Source organism: Triticum dicoccoides, chromosome 4B, assembly GCF_002162155.2.
Source record: "Triticum dicoccoides isolate Atlit2015 ecotype Zavitan chromosome 4B, WEW_v2.0, whole genome shotgun sequence".
NCBI lineage: Eukaryota > Viridiplantae > Streptophyta > Magnoliopsida > Poales > Poaceae > Triticum > Triticum dicoccoides.
Window position 1 is genome coordinate 301,202,797 of NC_041387.1, and position 18,196 is coordinate 301,220,992.

The following is an 18,196-nucleotide window of genomic DNA, read 5'->3' on the forward strand; positions in this document are numbered from 1 at the left end:
TTCATAGCTTTGCAACCTCCAAGGTTCACTTGGTGCCCCTTGTTTCTAGTTTCTACCGCAGTGCTCTCAATTGTGTTCAACTCCGTTGTGTTCCTTCTTTCAACTTTTCAACCTCTCAAGGTTCTTTGGTTTCACTCTTTTGTCGAAGAAGCAACTTAGTTTTACCGCTTATCTTCCTCTTCCTTTTCCCTCCGGTGCCATCCTAGATCTCGGGACGAGATCCTCTCGTAGTGGTGGAGTGTTGTAACGCCCCGGATACAACTTTCCATATTCGTAACTCCGACTCTTGCCTTTTCCGGAGATGCTATATGATATTTCCTCTGTGGTTGGGTTTTGTCTGTTGTTTTGCTTTTTGTTCTTGTTATGCATCTCATCTCATGGCATCATGTGCATTGCATCGGCATCGTTTTCATAAAACTTGCATCCGTTCGGGTTGCCCCGGTCCTCTCCGTTGTCCGTTCCGAGCCCAGACACACTCGCACGCGCCCGAGGCACCTCCAAAATATTATTTTATAAGCGGCATAAAAATGTAATCGGAATGGGTTGCAGCTTGTCGTGCGATCTTATTATAGTGTAGACAGACCGCCTGCCAAGTTTCATCGCATTCGGAGTCCATTTGATAGCCCAACCCTCATTCGTAGCGGCACCGTTACCGGTTTAATCGTCGGACGTTTCGGATTTTGAAACTACCGCCGGGCCTCTATCTCTCTTCTCTTCACTCAGCCCAACCTCTCTCCACAGCCCACCTAGGCCTGCCAACCCCCCTCGCGATCAGATCTGTCGGATTACGATCGGAGGCTCCAAACAGCTCCTAAACCCCCCTCCTAAACCCAAACCCTAGCCCCTTTCCTATTTAAAACACCTCCCCTTCCATTTTGGGCATCTCCTAGCCCTTACCCTACCTCCTAGCCTCTCCTCCTCAAATTCCATGCGCCCCAACCAGCCTCCACCACCTGCGCCGCCCCCTCCTCGTTTTCCGGCGCCGGCCAGCCACCTCCCGCCACTTGGCGTGCCCCGGTTGGCCAGCCGCCGCCCCAGCCGCGCCATCCTCCACTCAACGCCCTCCACGAATCCTCCCCGCGCCCCTCTTCGCCACGGGCCCGCCAGGACCCAGATCGGGCCCTGGGAAGCCCGCTCGAGCCCGTGCGCGCCGCCGTTCGCCCGATCCCGCAGGCCCGCACACGCCTAGCTCGGGAGCTCCTATGCCCGAGCTCCCTCGCCGCTCCAACCCCGCTGCTCGTTCGCCTCGCCGCCGCCCGATGCGCCGCCGGGTCGCCGGAGCCTCGCCGTGATGCCCCCAGGCCAGGCCTCGCCGCCCCTCTCCTTCCCGTCCTTCTTCCTCCTCGCTCGCTCACCTTATCTCTCTCCCTCGTAGGGCGCCGCCGCCCGTGGAACCGCCGCCGTCCCTGCCGGGCCTCGCTGTCACCGGATCTGGCCGGGAACGGGGCCCCCCTCGCCGGATCCGTTCATCCCGGCCATCCCCGGCCTCCTCCCATCGCCGGAGCGGCCCCCCGCCGTCGTTGACTGCCGCCGCCACCGTCCCTGTAACCTGCCCATGTGCGAGCACGAGGGCAGGACGATGAGCCGGCCTTCCCTCTTCGTGGGCCCCTTCCTGGACCGCATCGGCCGGCCTAGCAGGCCCAGCCCAAGCCGGCCTGCCTCCAGCCTCCTGCTCCTCCGACAGGACCGAGCCCATGGGTGAGCTGCCCCAGCGCCTCCCCTTTTTTTCCCTTCTGCTGGGCCTGTTCCAGTGGTTTCGGCCCGTGGCATGTTTTTCCATCTGGACGATTTTAGCAATTATCCAGTGTATTTTCAGTTTTACAGAAAACCCCCTAGATTTCAAGCGTTAATAACGTCATAACCGTGCATCGGATTAAAATGTTTTATACATGTAAAATGCTTAGAATTTCATCTAGTTTCATAATATGCCACTTTCATCCATGTTTAAAATGTTTAACATGCTATTTGCTTAAATTAGCTCCTATGCCATGTTAAAATGATTTATTTCATAACTAAATAACCGTAGCTCGGATTTAAATAAACTTTATATGTAAATGGGGTGGAAAATGCCTAGTTTAACATGGTCCACTTTATGTTGCTGGTTAACAACATGAAAATTGTGTTTAGGGTAGAACAGTACCGAATCTAAAATATGCACTTGAGGATTTTCCGGAATTGTTGTTTGTTGCTTCCGGCCTCATTTAAACTTGCCTAGATAGGTAGTTTCATTATGTTTCACCTCTTGCCATGTTTAACAACATTTAATATTGTTGGGTACAAAACCGAGAGAGAACTAAATAATCGATGTGGTGTTTCGTCAATATGCAACTCGTTGCATATTGAGCTCCACTTAATTTGTAGTTTTGCTTGTTGCACTTTGCCATGCCATGCTCTTTAAACCGGACATGCATCATACTTGATTGTGCATCATGCCATGTTTACCATGTTGCTTGCTTCTTTTCGGTGTTGCTTCTTAGTTCCGGTAACGTTGCGTTCGTGAGGATTCGTTCGACTACGTTGGTACATCTACTTCATGGACTCGTTCTTCTTCCTTGCGGGATTTCAGGCAAGATGACCGCTACCCTGGATCTCACTACTATCATTGCTATGCTAGTTGCTTCGTTCTATCGCTTTGTTGTGCTACCTATCATTTGCTCTTCAAGCCATCCCAAATTGCCATGAACCCCTAACCTTTGACACCTGTCCTATGCAAACCCTTATTTGGCTATGTTACCGCTTTTGCTCATCCCCTCTTATAGCGTTTCTAGTTGCAGGTGAAGTTGAAGATTGCTCCATGGTGGACAGGATTATGTTGGGATATCACAATATCTCTTATATTATTAATGCATCTATATACTTGGTAAAGGGTGGAAGGCTCGGCCTTATGCCTGGTGTTTTGTTCCACTCTTGCCGCCCTAGTTTCCGTCATACCGGTGTTATGTTCCCGGATTTTGCGTTCCTTACGCGGTTGGGTGATTTATGGGACCCCCTTGACAGTTCGCTTTGAATAAAACTCCTCCAGCAAGGCCCAACATTGGTTTTACCATTTGCCTCACCTAGCCCTTTTTCCCTTGGGTTTCCGGAGCCCGAGGGTCATCTTTATTTTAGACCCCCCCCCCCGGGCCAGTGCTTGTCTAAGTGTTGGTCCAAACTGAGCGATGTCCGGCACCCCCTGGGCAATCGGGGTCTATGCCAACACGACGTCTGGATCATCCGGTGTGCCCTGAGAACGAGATATGTGCAGCTCCTATCGGGATTTGTCGGCACAGCGGGAGGCTTTGCTCGTCTTGTTTTACCATTGTCGAAATGTCTTGTAAACCGGGATTCCGAGTCTGATCGGGTCTTCCTGGGAGAAGGTCTATTCCTTTGTTGATCGCGAGAGCTTGTCATGGGCTAAGTTGGGACACCCCTGCAGGGTATAATCTTTCGAAAGTCGTGCCTGCGGTTATAGGCAGATGGGAATTTGTTAATGTCCGGATGTAGATAACCTTGACACCAGATCCGAATTAAAACGCATCAACCGCGTGTGTAGCCGTGATGGTCTCTTCTCGGCGGAGTCCGGGAAGTGAACACGGTCTTTGGGTTATGTTTGACGCAAGTAGGAGTTCAGGATCACTTCTTGATCATTACTAGTTGACGACCGTTCTGCTTGCTCTCTTCTCGCTCTTATTTGCGTATGTTAGCCACCATATCATGCTTAGTCGCTGCTGCAGCCTCACCACTTTACCCCTTCCTTTCCCTTTAAGCTTTGCTAGTCTTGATACCCATGGTAATGGGATTGCTGAGTCCTCGTGGCTCACACATTACTACAACAGCAGTTGCAGGTACAGGTTATGCGATGATCACGACGCGAGAGCGATGCTTGCTTGTGTTGAGTTCTTCTTCTGCTTCTTCGATCAGGGGATAGGTTCCAGGTCGGCAGCCTGGGCTAGCAGGGTGGATGTCGTTTGAGTTTCTGTTTGTGATTCATCCGTAGACGGATGATGCTCTTATGTATTGTATTGTTGTATTCGTGCGGCATCGTATGCCTTATGTATGTATCCCCATCTATTATGTAATGTTGATGTAATGATATCCACCTTGCAAAAGCGTTTCAATATGCGGGTCTATCCTTGGTGGGACCTTCGAGTTCCTTTTGGATAGGGTCGCATATTGGGCGTGACAACTAGGTAGTAGTTTTTGGCGTGGATTAAGAAATTTTGGGTATGTTTTTGCTATTTTTTGTATAATAGATTCTTCCTAGGGCTGGTTGAAAGTGGTAGTTTTTTGTTAAATACTCTACATATCATAAGGGAGTGAAAGTTAAGCTTTGGAAGCCAATAAGCAAGGATAGTTACATAGTGCATATTTGTACATGATTGAAAGTAAATATCAACCATGAGTGACTAATATCTTGATGGAAAACTCGAAACTATGGAATACTAGGAAAAAATGCATGGTTGGAAATACTAGCAATGTTCATGTCCGTTGCAACGAATCATAATTAGAATAATACTTATTCACAAACTTGGTACAAAACACTCTAATTTTGATATACATATGTCACTAGAGATATATTATGTTTCAACTAGAATATATTCCTTGGGCTGTTTTGGTGAGGTCAGGGAGGGATGTGGTTGGTTTTAAGATACTAATTATGGGTTTTTCTACAAATTGGTAGACAAGTGGGATGTTGGTGAGAAAAGGCAACAACTTACCTCACAATCGTTAGATGTAGATCTAATGGTCAGAAACGACGGATGGCAGGCACACCAGCATCACCAACTTAGTCTTGTGTAGGAGTACTAGCAAGATCCGTGCATTGCACGGAACATCAAGATGCATTTTTTTTATAAAACACTTGTTGTGATTGACCCTTGCTGGAGTAATCCCATGTGTAAAAACTAATGTTATCTCGAGAAATATGAGATAAGGTGAAGAGGAGTGGGGTGTGGTGGTGGTTGGTGGTCGGACTGAGCGGAGGCATGGGGATTGACGACGCTGGCAGCGGCCACCAGGCCAGTTTGTTCCAGAGGCTTCCTTTCTTAATTGCTCAACAATGAGGTTTGTTGGAGATAGGGATGAACGAGGGAAGGACTTGTCTGCAAATGTGGAGAGGGGTGCGGGTATCTTTTAGTTTAATTTCCATCCGTCAGATATAGATCGGACGGTCTATATTGCAAGATGGCACACGTACCATCATCACCAACTCGGTTTTTTATAAGAGAAGAAATATAAGTATGGAGATACAAACGTATTATCGATACTTGCTTCCGTAAACTAGCATCTACATTCTATTCAACGCCTCGGCATGTGGGGGCTTAGCACAATGACTTCTCGACTGTGTAAAACAAAGATTTTCCCGTCGCTGACAAGGAGGGGGTGACGGCGGCGCGCTTTTTGGCTTGCTCTAGTCCTAGTAGTCATACTAGGTGGTCTAAGCACGTGTAGATTTATTCTTTTTCACATCTCGTGTTCGCCGTACTGTCACGACTGTTGATGAATAGACGGTAAGTTATTCACGGGGAAACCCTTGATGAGCGTGTTTGCGAGAGAGAGAGAGAGAGAGAGAGAGAGAGAGTGCGTGTGTGATATGTTAGAGATTGAGGCAATGATAACAGATTCTTTGTGTCTATGTGTGTGGAGGATAGAGAGAGACATGTACATGGGGCTTTGTGTTGTGTAACGTGGAGACACATATACATAATTAGAGAGTGAGTGTGTGAGATACACATGCGGACATGGGGAGAGATGAGGATCCAGATAAATGGGTGCTTTTGCGTGTTTGTGTCTGTTTGTGCATGCGTTTGTGTTTGAGAGGGAGAGAGTGTATGTGGAGTAGAGAGACCACTGATGATGTAAACCTAGTATAAGGGAAGGGGGAATGGTGTGACATGTGTAGTAGCGGGATAGCACGGGTGTGGGCTGGGGGAGCAGACTATTTGGAAGAGACATCGAGTGTGTGTGTGGGAGAGGGGTGTGAGAGCGAGAGAAAGAGAGAGCTAGCAACGGAGGGAGAGAGAGAGAGGAAGAGAGGGGGCGAGAGGGGTCGTTTGTGTCCATAAATGGCGTATAGATAGGGTGACAATGTTGATGTTGTCCGAAATTGGCCTATGAACGGAGACGCAAGGGAAGCGAGTCATCGTGTGTGTGATAGGGACTTCATGAGAGATCTAGAATAGAAGGTGTAGAGAACAATGTGCAAAATCGAGAACCATTATACATTAGGGAGCTATGCAAAGAGTCACGACATATATGTATGCAGGGAAGGAGCTGCAGCGGGTCTGCATGTGGGAGAGATAGAAAGAGGAGAGTGGTGCACAAGGAGACAAAGTGTGCTTGTTTGCAGTGGGGGTGGTGTGTGAGGTGAGTGCGCGAGAACCACATAACTAGGGAGATAGACATTTGGGGGAGACGTTTTGTGTGTATGGGAAATATACACTCTACATAGTGCGAAATCTTCACCGATCACCAAAGTCTGAAGTACATCTTCACCCAACCAGATTTGAATCTCAGGCAAAGACGTTGGGTTGAGTTGATCACAGATTTCGACTTAGGGATAACTTACACCCCAGGAAAAGCCAACGTCATGGCTGATGCTCTAAGTCGTAAATCTTATTGTAACAATCTGATGTTACAACAAAGTCAACCGCTTCTCCATGAGGAATTTCGGAAGCTTAACCTTCACATTGTTCCTCAAGGATTCCTTTCCACCTTGGTGGCGAAACCTACTCTTATGGATCAAATTATCGCTGCCCAAAAGCGAGATAAAGGGATATCTAGGATCAAGGAGAACATTGCTAGCGGAGGTGCTAGATGTTTCTCCACAAATGATCATGGTGTTGTGTACTTTGAGAACCGTTTAGTGGTTCCCAGGAACCAGCATCTACGGCAATTGATCCTTAAGGAGGCTCATGAATCTCCTCTCACCATTCATCCCGGTAGTACTAAGATGTATCAGGACCTACGCCAGAGGTTCTGGTGGACTAGGATGAAGAGAGACATTGCTCAGTTTGTTGCTAGTTGCGACGTCTGTCGTCGTGTAAAAGCAGAGCATCAACGACCTGCAGGCACCCTTCAACCCTTAGCTATTCCTGAATGGAAATGGGACAAAATTGGTATGGATTTCATTACCGGTTTTCCCAGGACCAAGAGAGGGAATAACGCTATCTTCTTCATTGTCGATCGTCTTTCCAAAGTAGCCCATTTCTTACCTGTTCGTGAGAGTATAACTGCTAGTCAGTTAGCAGACTTGTACATCTCCCGAATAGTGTCTCTCCATGGTGTTCCTTTGGAAATTAACTCGGATCGAGGAAGTCTCTTCACCTCTCGGTTTTGGGAAAGTTTCCAAAATGCTATGGGAACCCGCCTTTCCTTTAGCACTGCCTTTCACCCTCAATCAAGTGGTCAAGTAGAACGTGTCAACCAGATTCTAGAAGACATGCTTCGAGCTTCTGTTATCTCATTCGGAATGGATTGGGAGAAATGCCTTCCATTTGCCGAATTCGCTTATAACAACAGCTATCAATCTAGCTTGGGTAAAGCCCCTTTTGAAGTTCTCTATGGACGAAGGTGTCGAACGCCTCTTAACTGGTCAGAAACCGGGGAAAGACAATTCTTTGGCCCGGACATGATCCAGGAAGCAGAAGAGCAAGTTCGCATCGTTCGTGAAAAGTTGAAAACAGCTCAATATCGTCAAAAGAGTCATTACGACCGAAAACATAAGGATATGACTTTTGAGGTTGACGAGAAGGCTTACCTTCGGGTTACTCCTCTGAAGGGAACCCATCGTTTCGGTATCAAAGCCAAATTGGCTCCTCGCTACATTGGACCCTTTCGCATTCTCGCTAAACAAGGAGAAGTTGCCTACCAATTGGAACTACCTCCGCATCTCTCCAGAGTCCACGACGTATTCCACGTTTCTCAACTCAGGCATTGCTTCTCGGATCCTATCCATGGAGTGGACCACGAAACGCTTGATCGTCAAGATAACCTCACGTATCGAGAGTACCCCGTTCGTATCCTCGATCAAGCCGAGCGTACCACTCGATGTCATAATATCAAGTTTCTCAAGGTTCAATGGTCGCACCATTCTGAGAAGGAAGCAACTTGGGAAAGGGAGGATCGTCTTCGACTTGAGTACCCCGCCTTCTTTCCGGAGGAACCTAAATCTCGGGACGAGATTCTTTTGAGTGGGGGTGAGTTGTCACACCCTAGCTAGTTCATGCATTAGAGTGTTGCATCATGTCTATTTTTCTCAACAGAAACTTGAAATGGGGATGACAGAACCCCCAGCCCCTTCTGAAACCAACTAGGGTTTACTAAAAACATTTTCAATGAACCTGAAATGGCCTTCTAAAATGTCCATCATTTTTGTCTTGGTTCAGAACCTCTACCAAAAGTGATGCACAACTTTCTAGGTCATCCTAAGGTCTTTGAATTAAATCATAAGTATTTGAATTTGGGCATTTAAAATTTATAAAAATATTTTAATGCTCAAATAAACCCAAACTAAAATGTTCCTTGCTGGAGATATTCCAACTAAGGACCAGATGCAGTTTGGTGAATTTTGGAGTTGCCTAGGTATTTTTAGAAATTCAACAAACTTACAGAATAAAAACAGAAACAGAAAAAAAGGGGAAAGACTTACCTGGCGCCACCCAGAGGCCCACCTGCCGGCCCAGCCCAGCCACCGCTCCAGCGAGCTGCTCGGCTTGGCCAGGCAGGCCGGCAGGTGCTCGACGGCAGCCGCAGCGTGCGCCACGCGGCTGCCCGTCGCCCTGCTTCCCCCTCTCGCCCCCCTGTGACCTTCGATGAGCTCCACGTCGTGCCCCGAACCCCCTAGACACTCTCACTCAGCCCCAGCACCTCTCCCTCGCTCTCCCACGCCATGGCCGACGCCACCGCCGCCGCACCCTCGCCGTAGTCGCGCTCTCCGTCAACCTCGCGCTGCACCACCGTGTCCAGGAGCTTCGCCACCCTCTACTCCTTCGAGCTAGCCGAGCCCCGAGCGCTCGCGTGCCCCGAAGCCACCGCACTGACCTCGATCGAACCGCCATCGCCGGAGATCCCCTTCGCCATTGCTTCCGCACCAGCTCGTCCCCGACTGCGTCGTCTGCTCCCTCGAGATCACCGTGAGCTTGGCTACCTCCTCCCCCTTTCCTTTCTCGCTCTCGTGCACCACCGCGAGCACACGAAGTTCACCGCACGCGCCGCCACGGAGCGCATCACCGATGTGTCTTCGGCTAACCACCGGCCACCCCACCTTGTCTAACACACTCACCGCGTCCCCAGGGGCCCAACGCACCTCACCACGGGCCTCGCCGTGCCCCGTAGCGTCGGATCCATCTTCACCCGACTCCGGCGACCGCCAAAGTCGTCGCCGGCGACGTCTCCGGCTACCCCGAGCTAAACCACCACCACTAATAGCCGCAGCTCGGTCTGAGCTACGCGTAGATGCCCTCCGCCGCCCTTTTGGTCGCCGGAATGCACAAAATCACTTCCGCCGCCGCGTTCGGCCTCGCCGGCGGCTAGACGCCGGCGTGTTTGACCCTGATTTGACTAGGGTGGGTCCAGGTTGACTCCCCTGAGCCTATGACAAGTGGGGCCCCCTCTGCTAATTAACCCAGATTAGTTTAAACTAAATTTAGTTATAATATTTAACTACTGACATGCGGGACCCACTGGTCAGTTTGACCTGGACCGGCCTATTGACCTGCTGAGGTCAGCATGACATCATGCTGACGCAGTAATCCTTTTCTGGAATTAAAGTAAATCCAGAATGATTTATAAATTCCAGAAAATCCCCCAAACTTCAAAAAATCATAGTAAATCATCTGTAACTCCAAATGCAAAGTTTTATATATGAAAAATGATCAGAAAAATCCAATCTATCCATCTGTACTAGTTTCATGCATGTTTAAGCAAGCTAACCTGATGTTTAGAGCAGAACTAGATAAAGCACTTATAAGGGCCATGTATGAGTTTGAAACTTGAATCTTTGATTCAAAATGGTTCAAACCCATCTGGTTTTAGTTGCATTAGCCCAACACACTCATATTGCCATGTTTCATGCAAGCATCATATTGCTGCATATTGTTTGGTAATGTTGTGTATCGGTGCTCTTTGCGGTAGGTTCTGCCCCTGAGGAGTATCGTGATTACCCCAACGAAGAACAATATTAGTGCATCGACCCATCAGGCAAGCAACCAACCATTTGATCATATCGATACAATCCCATATTCTCGCTCCTGCTCTCTTCTACTGCATTAAGACAACGCGTTTCAAACTGCTATGTGCTATGGTAGTTGAACCCATTTCCTCTGCATGACCTGTCATTGCCACAGTAACTAGATGAAACCCACTAGCATGTGTAGGAGTTGTTTGAGCCATATGTATGTGTTGTTCCTACCTTGTTGTGCCTGCTATGCTTAGAGTTGTGTCAGGTCTGGTTCATCTGGGTGATGGGCTAGAGTGAAATGATCATGCCGGTAATGAGAGTGATGTGGTGAACACGATTTGGTAAAGGTATCGATGAAAGGCCATGTAGGAGTACATGGTGGGTTGTTTCATTGAAGCCGACCTTAAGCACTGAGATCTGTATGTGTGATTTAAGATACAGCTACTACCATGCATTGGGCCCTGAAATATGACCCCGCTTGACTTCTTATTCACCCTAGTCCTCTGTCCAGGAGTTGCAAGTAGTTTCTGGTGTTTGTAGCCTACTGGAGGCCGTGGACAGCGCTGACCGTAGGGGTGGGCTGTGATGCGGTAGGTACGTGGCACGGTGTACCAGATACCCGTTAGGTGTCTCGGGAACCCTGTTCACATCGTTTGGGGTTGTGAGCGATACCCCGGCCGGATCTCCTCATGGATGGAACCCGAATAGGCGATAAACCTGGACTAGAGACTTGAGTGTTTAGGTAGGTCGTGGTCTACACCCACATCGGCTTTCGCTTGAAGTCTGCCGAGCACATGTCGTGTGCAGACGCTAAGTGGTGGGAACATGTATGAAGAAGTACACCCCTGCAGGGTTAACATTATCTATTCAAATAGCCGCGTCCGTGGTAAAGGACTACTTGGTTGCCTATACAGTTCATAGACAAGTAAATGGATACTTCTAAAAATCTCAAGATAAGCGTGAGTGCCGAGGATGGCTCTTCCGTAGGATGACAGAGGTGGATCCTCGGTGGTGTATTGAAGTGGTGAGTAGTGGACTCGTGTGCGCAAAACCATTTCAAGTTGGTGTATCATAGGATAGCTTAGCCAAGAGTCAAAGCTGGCTTGCTGCAATAACCCCACCAACCCTTCTTGATAATGTGCATGTATGTAGGATCTTATGTAAGTCTTGCTGAGTACCTTTGTACTCATGTTGCTTTAATTTACATTTTCAGAAGACGCTGCAACCCCTTCTGATGGTTTCTTCGTAGACGTTGACATCGATGAGTAGACCGAGGCCCAGGTGGTGATCCTGAGCTTGTGAAGGACCACGTAGTATAGCCAGGCTTTCCCAAGCCTCTTTTATTTTACTAGTTGTCTGTACTCAGACAAGTTACTTCCGCTGTTGGCTTGTATGTATGTATGACTTGAATGCTGGGTCGTGTGACCCATACTTGTGTGTATGATATGTATGGCTCTCTGAGCCTTAAATAAAGTACTTGTGTTGTAGAGTCATGTTGTGATGCCTTGTTGTATTTGCACATATCGAGCATATTGTGTGTATGATTGAAATGCTTGGTATGTGTGGGATCTGACTATCTAGTTGTTTATCCTTAGTAGCCTCTCTTACCAGGAAATGTCTCCTAGTGTTTCCACTGAGCCTTGGTAGCTTGCTACTGCTCCGGAACACTTAGGCTGGCCGGCATGTGTCCTTCTTCGTTCCTGTGTCTGTCCCTTCGGGGAAATGTCACGCGATGGATACTGGAGTCCTGTTAGACCGCTACAGCCCGGTCTACCGGAGTCCTGCTAGCCCAGTGCTACAGCCCAGATTCACTTGCTGATGACCGACACGTTTGATGCTGGGTCATGGATGCCTGTCCCAGTAAGTCTGTGCCACTTTGGGTTTACGACTAGGCATGTCAGCCCGGGCTCTTTACCATATGGATGCTAGCAACACTATCATATACGTGTGCCAAAAGGCGCAAACGGTCCTGGGCAAAGGTAAGACGACACCGTGGGAATACCGTGCATGAGGCCTCAAAGTGATATGAGGTGTTACATGCTAGATCAATGTGGCATCGAGTCGGGGTCCTGACAGCGTTGGTATCAGAGCCGGACTTCCTGTAGGTTCTCCAAGCCAAACTGGTCGATGTTGAGTCTAGAAATTCTTAGTTATATGTAGGGGAATTGATTGTGGGATGGAACGTAAGGCTCTTTTTACTCCTCTATCTCATGACATTCTGATCTGAGTCAGTCTATTCTTCCACCGGGGGTTAAGGAATTAGGATCTCTTCTCTCTATCAGGTTCACGTGCTACTAATCAGTAGTACCTTATAGGTTTGATGGATACAAGCCTAGTTCAGTTCTACTACCTAATATGTGCTAAGATGGACCCAGAACCTTGATATGATGTTGTTGGGTGTCTATGCAATTCTTTGTCAAATGCCTCAAAATCCTTTTGAGCATTTACAGCCGTTATGCTGTCCAATTTCTGCTAGGAATCTTAATGTCTTGTGTTTATCATGTTCCAGATGGCGACCCGTCCTCAGAATCAAGTGGTTCGTTTGACTCGATGTCTAGATGTACCCGGCCATACTGCTATGTTAGTCAGGGTAATGACTGAGGCAGGGTACCATTGGTATCCTAAGTACACGGTCGAAGAGCAATTCCGAGACTTTAATCAAAGTCAATATTTTTGTACTGTCAGGATATTTCTGGATCTACCGAGCCCCTCCACTGCTCCTATGGACTCGGGGTTACTATTGAGATGGCCGTGCAGGATGCTGCCTACTCTATGATGACCATCATGCGAGTCAGGACTGGCCTATTTCGGGACTCTGACTTCCGGTATATGCCAGCATCACGTCCAGGAGCACAAGGTTATCTCCATGCTATCTATGCTGACTCCACTCAGGAGGATTCACGGACCCGCACCACTGCACAGTTGCTTGAAGACAAGGACCGTGAAAATCGGGCCTTGAGGCTAGAGCTTTTCAATACCCGTGCTGATCATTGGGCCACTTTGACTCGGTTTGCACCAGCTGTGCAAGCTGGATATATGGATATGCGAGATCTCTATCCTGTGAGATCTGCTCTGCCAGACGTGATGGATTGGCGTGATGTAGGAGGCATCACCCCACCTCGTGGTCCCCGTAGGCCACCGTTTATTGGTCCAAGACCTCATCCTAGCCCTTATGGTCCACAAGCTCCACGGGACCGACTATTTTCGGATGATCACGTTGAGCTTCCAGGCTATGGAGGTGACTTCTATGAAGACTACTACGGAGCTGTCTGAGTTAGTAGTAGTATCACTAGTATCATACTAGCTGTATCGTCCACCGTCCTGCGTGACTCGTGGGATATGCCTTAGCTTGTACCGCCTTCCGGAGGTGTAGAAAAATAATGTATAGGAGCTCGGAATGCCTCCGATGAGATGTAATCCTAATTTCACCGTAGCAGTACTTTGTTTGGTTCTGTACTAAACCTTGTATGGTGTGTATGACGATGGAATAAAAGAAGCAGTTTCTGTGTCTACCATGTCATACGGATGATCATCTTACATTCCAAGTTATCCATTACATTCTACATTTCTATGTCAGAATCCTATCATCCTGGACTAAACCATTGCTTTGTTTTCCCTAGGATGGTTAACACCCGCACCAACCCTGCTCCCCAGAGCAGGCCAAAGGCAGCAGAGTTGGGGGAACAAACCTGCCTCCACCGCCCTCTCTGGCCGAAGTTATGCTGGAAGCCGAGAGAAACAAGCGGGAGACTAACCGTTTGTTCGAGCGCATCGAGCAAAACACAGCACACCATCAGAGGAATAACTTGGTGTCACTCAGTGATTTCATCAAGTTACATCCACCCACTTTCCACCACTCCGTCGAGCCTCTCGACGCCGATGACTGGCTTCACAGTATTACTCACAAACTACATTCTGCGCTAGTAGCTGAGGCTGACAAGGTCACCTTTGCTGCATATCATCTTGAAGGCCCCGCCAGTCTATGGTGGGAGAACTATGGAGCTATGCGCCCAGCGGGCCATGTCACTACTTGGGCTGATTTCAGCGAGGCTTTCCGTGAACATCACATTCCGGAGGGTCTCATGGACCGTAAACGTGAGGAGTTCTGCAGTTTCACTCAAGGCCGACTCTCTGTGGATGCATACAGCAGGGAGTTCGGTAACCTAGCACGGTATGCAACTGAGGAAGTCTCTACTGATGCAAAGAAGCAAGCAAGGTTCTGCAAGGGACTTAGTCCTGAGCTTCGCCGCGACCTCCGTCTGCATGAGTGCACATCTTTTCAGAAGCTTGTTAACAAAGCCATCAGTGCTGAGTCTGGTCAGACTGATTATGAAGCAACACGCAAGCATGGCCGTGACATGGGTTCCTCATCCGGTGCTGGTCCTCAGAAGCACCGCATGTGGGTGCCTAACACTGCCCTGCCACCCAGGTTCACACCGAGGCCATCCTTCCAGGCGCCTCGCCCCGCTCAACAGTTTGCACCAGCCAAGCCCTATGGTGGTCCAACCAACAGTGCTCCTCCACGTACCAGCTCTGTGACTTGCTTTAAGTGTGGGGAATCGGGCCACTACCTGCGCGAGTGTCCCCAGACCAACCCCAACCAATCTGGAAAAGCTGTTGGCCGTGGCAAGCCGACAAGGAAAGTGTTCTATGCCAAGCCGGCCACCGCTGCACGTGGCCATGTCAACTATATCTCTGCTGAGGAAGCTCAAGAGGATCCCAACGTCGTTCTCGGTACGCTCCTTGTTAATTGCCACCCGGCATCTGTTCTTTTTGATACTGGAGCATCTCATTCATTTATATCCGAGAGTTATGCTCGTCTGCATAACACCACATTCGATGAGATGCCTACCCCCATGGTAATTCAAACCCCGGGATCCAAATGGCAAACCTCTAGCGTAAGCCATGGGAATGAAATTCAAGTCGACAGACTTGTTTTTCTTGCATCCTTGATAGCTCTTAAATCTTCGGATATTAATATCATCTTGGGTATGGATTGGATGTCATCCCATCATGCCAAGATCGATTGCTTCTCTAGGACTGTTCAACTCACACACCCCTCGGGAAAGATAGTCAATGTCTTGACCCGAGTAGCTAAATGACAGCTATATTCTCTTAACGCCAGTCTGTTGCCAGACCTCGAAGACGTTCCGGTAGTCCGTGACTTTCTGGATGTCTTCCCAGAAGAATTGACAGGTGTTCCACCTGACAGAGATGTTGAGTACATGATAGATCTCATTCCAGGAACTGTCCCAATTTCCAGAAGACCCTATAAGATGGCACCTTTTGACCTAGCCGAACTTAAGAAACAACTCGATGAGTCCTTGAAGAAGGGTTTCATCCGACCTAGTTCATCTCCATGGGCTTGCCCCGCCCTCTTCGTCAAGAAGAAGGATGGTATGGACCGGATGGTTGTAGAATATCGACCTGTCAATTTGGTCACAATTAAGAACAAGTATCCGCTCCCCAGGATCAACGACCTGTATGATCAGCTCGCTGGATCCTCAGTCTTCTCCAAAATGGATTTGAGGTTGGGCTACCATCAAATCAAAATCCGGAACGGGGACATTCCTAAAACGGCTTTTGTTACTCGCTATGGCCAATACGAGTACAGCGTCATGTCCTTCGGTTTAACCAACGCCCCAGCCACCTTTTCTCGGTTAATGAACTCAATCTTCATGGAGTATTTGGATAAATTTGTCGTGGTTTACCTCGATGATATACTCATCTACTCCAAGAACGAGGAAGAACATGCCGAACATCTAAGGCTAGTGTTGATGAAACTTCGAGAGCATCGCCTTTATGCCAAGTTCTCCAAATGCGAATTTTGGTTGCCTGAAGTGACCTATCTAGGGCATGTAATTTCCGGTAAAGGTATTGCTATTAATCCCGAGCGAGTTCAAGCCGTCCTTAACTGGACTCCACCTGAATCGGTCAAGCAAGTTCGGAGTTTCCTTGGCTTAGCGAGCTATTGTCGCCGCTTTGTCAAGAACTTCTCCAAAGTTGCCAAACCTCTAACTGAACTCCTCAAGAAAGATAAAAAGTTCGAGTGGACTCCACAGTGTGAGCACAGCTTTCAGGAACTGAAAAGACGCCTGACATCTGCTCCCGTATTGGTACCACCAGATTTCTCTAAGGACTTTGTTATCTATTGCGACGCCTCGCGACAAGGACTAGGTTGCATTCTCATGCAGGATCGTCACGTAATTGCTTATGCTTCACGGCAATTGCACCCACATGAGGAGAATTATCCTACTCATGATCTAGAGCTTGCAGCTGTAGTCTATGCACTTAAAACCTGGCGACATTACCTCCTCGGTAATCGTTGCGAAATCTTCACCGATCACCAAAGTCTAAAGTACATCTTCACCCAACCGGATTTGAATCTCAGGCAAAGACGTTGGGTTGAGTTGATCACAGATTTCGACTTAGGGATAACTTACACCCCAGGAAAAGCCAACGTCATGGCTGATGCGCTAAGTCGTAAATCTTATTGTAACAATCTGATTTTACAACAAAGTCAACCGCTTCTCCATGAGGAATTTCGGAAGCTTAACCTTCACATTGTTCCTCAAGGATTCCTTTCCACCTTGGTGGCGAAACCTACTCTTATGGTTCAAATTATCGCTGCCCAAAAGCGAGATAAAGGGATATCTAGGATCAAGGAGAACATTGCTAGCGGAGGTGCTAGATGTTTCTCCACAAATGATCATGGTGTTGTGTACTTTGAGAACCGTTTAGTGGTTCCCAGGAACCAGCATCTACGGCAGTTGATCCTTAAGGAGGCTCATGAATCTCCTCTCACCATTCATCCCGGTAGTACTAAGATGTATCAGGACCTACGCCAGAGGTTCTGGTGGACTAGGATGAAGAGAGACATTGCTCAGTTTGTTGCTAGTTGTGACGTCTGTCGTCGTGTAAAAGCAGAGCATCAACGACCTGCTGGCACCCTTCAACCCTTAGCTATTCCTGAATGGAAATGGGACAAAATTGGTATGGATTTCATTACCGGTTTTCCCAGGACCAAGAGAGGGAATAACGCTATCTTCGTCGTTGTCGATCGTCTTTCCAAAGTAGCCCATTTCTTACCTGTTCGTGAGAGTATAACTGCTAGTCAGTTAGCAGACTTGTACATCTCCCGAATAGTGTCTCTCCATGGTGTTCATTTGGAAATTAACTCGGATCGAGGAAGTCTCTTCACCTCTCGATTTTGGGAAAGTTTCCAAAATGCTATGGGAACCCGCCTTTCCTTTAGCACTGCCTTTCACCCTCAATCAAGTGGTCAAGTAGAACGTGTCAACCAGATTCTAGAAGACATGCTTCGAGCTTCTGTTATCTCATTCGGAATGGATTGGGAGAAATGCCTTCCATTTGCCGAATTCGCTTATAACAACAGCTATCAATCTAGCTTGGGTAAAGCCCCTTTTGAAGTTCTCTATGGACGAAGGTGTCGAACGCCTCTTAACTGGTCAGAAACCGAGGAAAGACAAGTCTTTGGCCCGGACATGATCCAGGAAGCAGAAGAGCAAGTTCGCATCGTTCGTGAAAAGTTGAAAACAGCTCAATCTCGTCAAAAGAGTCATTACGACCGAAAACATAAGGATATGACTTTTGAGGTTGACGAGAAGGCTTACCTTCGGGTTACTCCTCTGAAGGGAACCCATCGTTTCGGAATCAAAGGCAAATTGGCTCCTCGCTACATTGGACCCTTTCGCATTCTCGCTAAACGAGGAGAAGTTGCCTACCAATTGGAACTACCTCCGCATCTCTCCAGAGTCCACGACGTCTTCCACGTTTCTCAACTCAGGCGTTGCTTCTCGGATCCTATCCGTGGAGTGGACCACGAAACGCTTGATCTTCAAGATAACCTCACGTATCGAGAGTACCCCGTTCGTATCCTCGATCAAGCCGAGCGTACCACTCGACGTCATAATATCAAGTTTCTCAAGGTTCAATGGTCGCACCATTCTGAGAAGGAAGCAACTTGGGAAAGGGAGGATCGTCTTCGACTTGAGTACCCCGCCTTCTTTCCGGAGG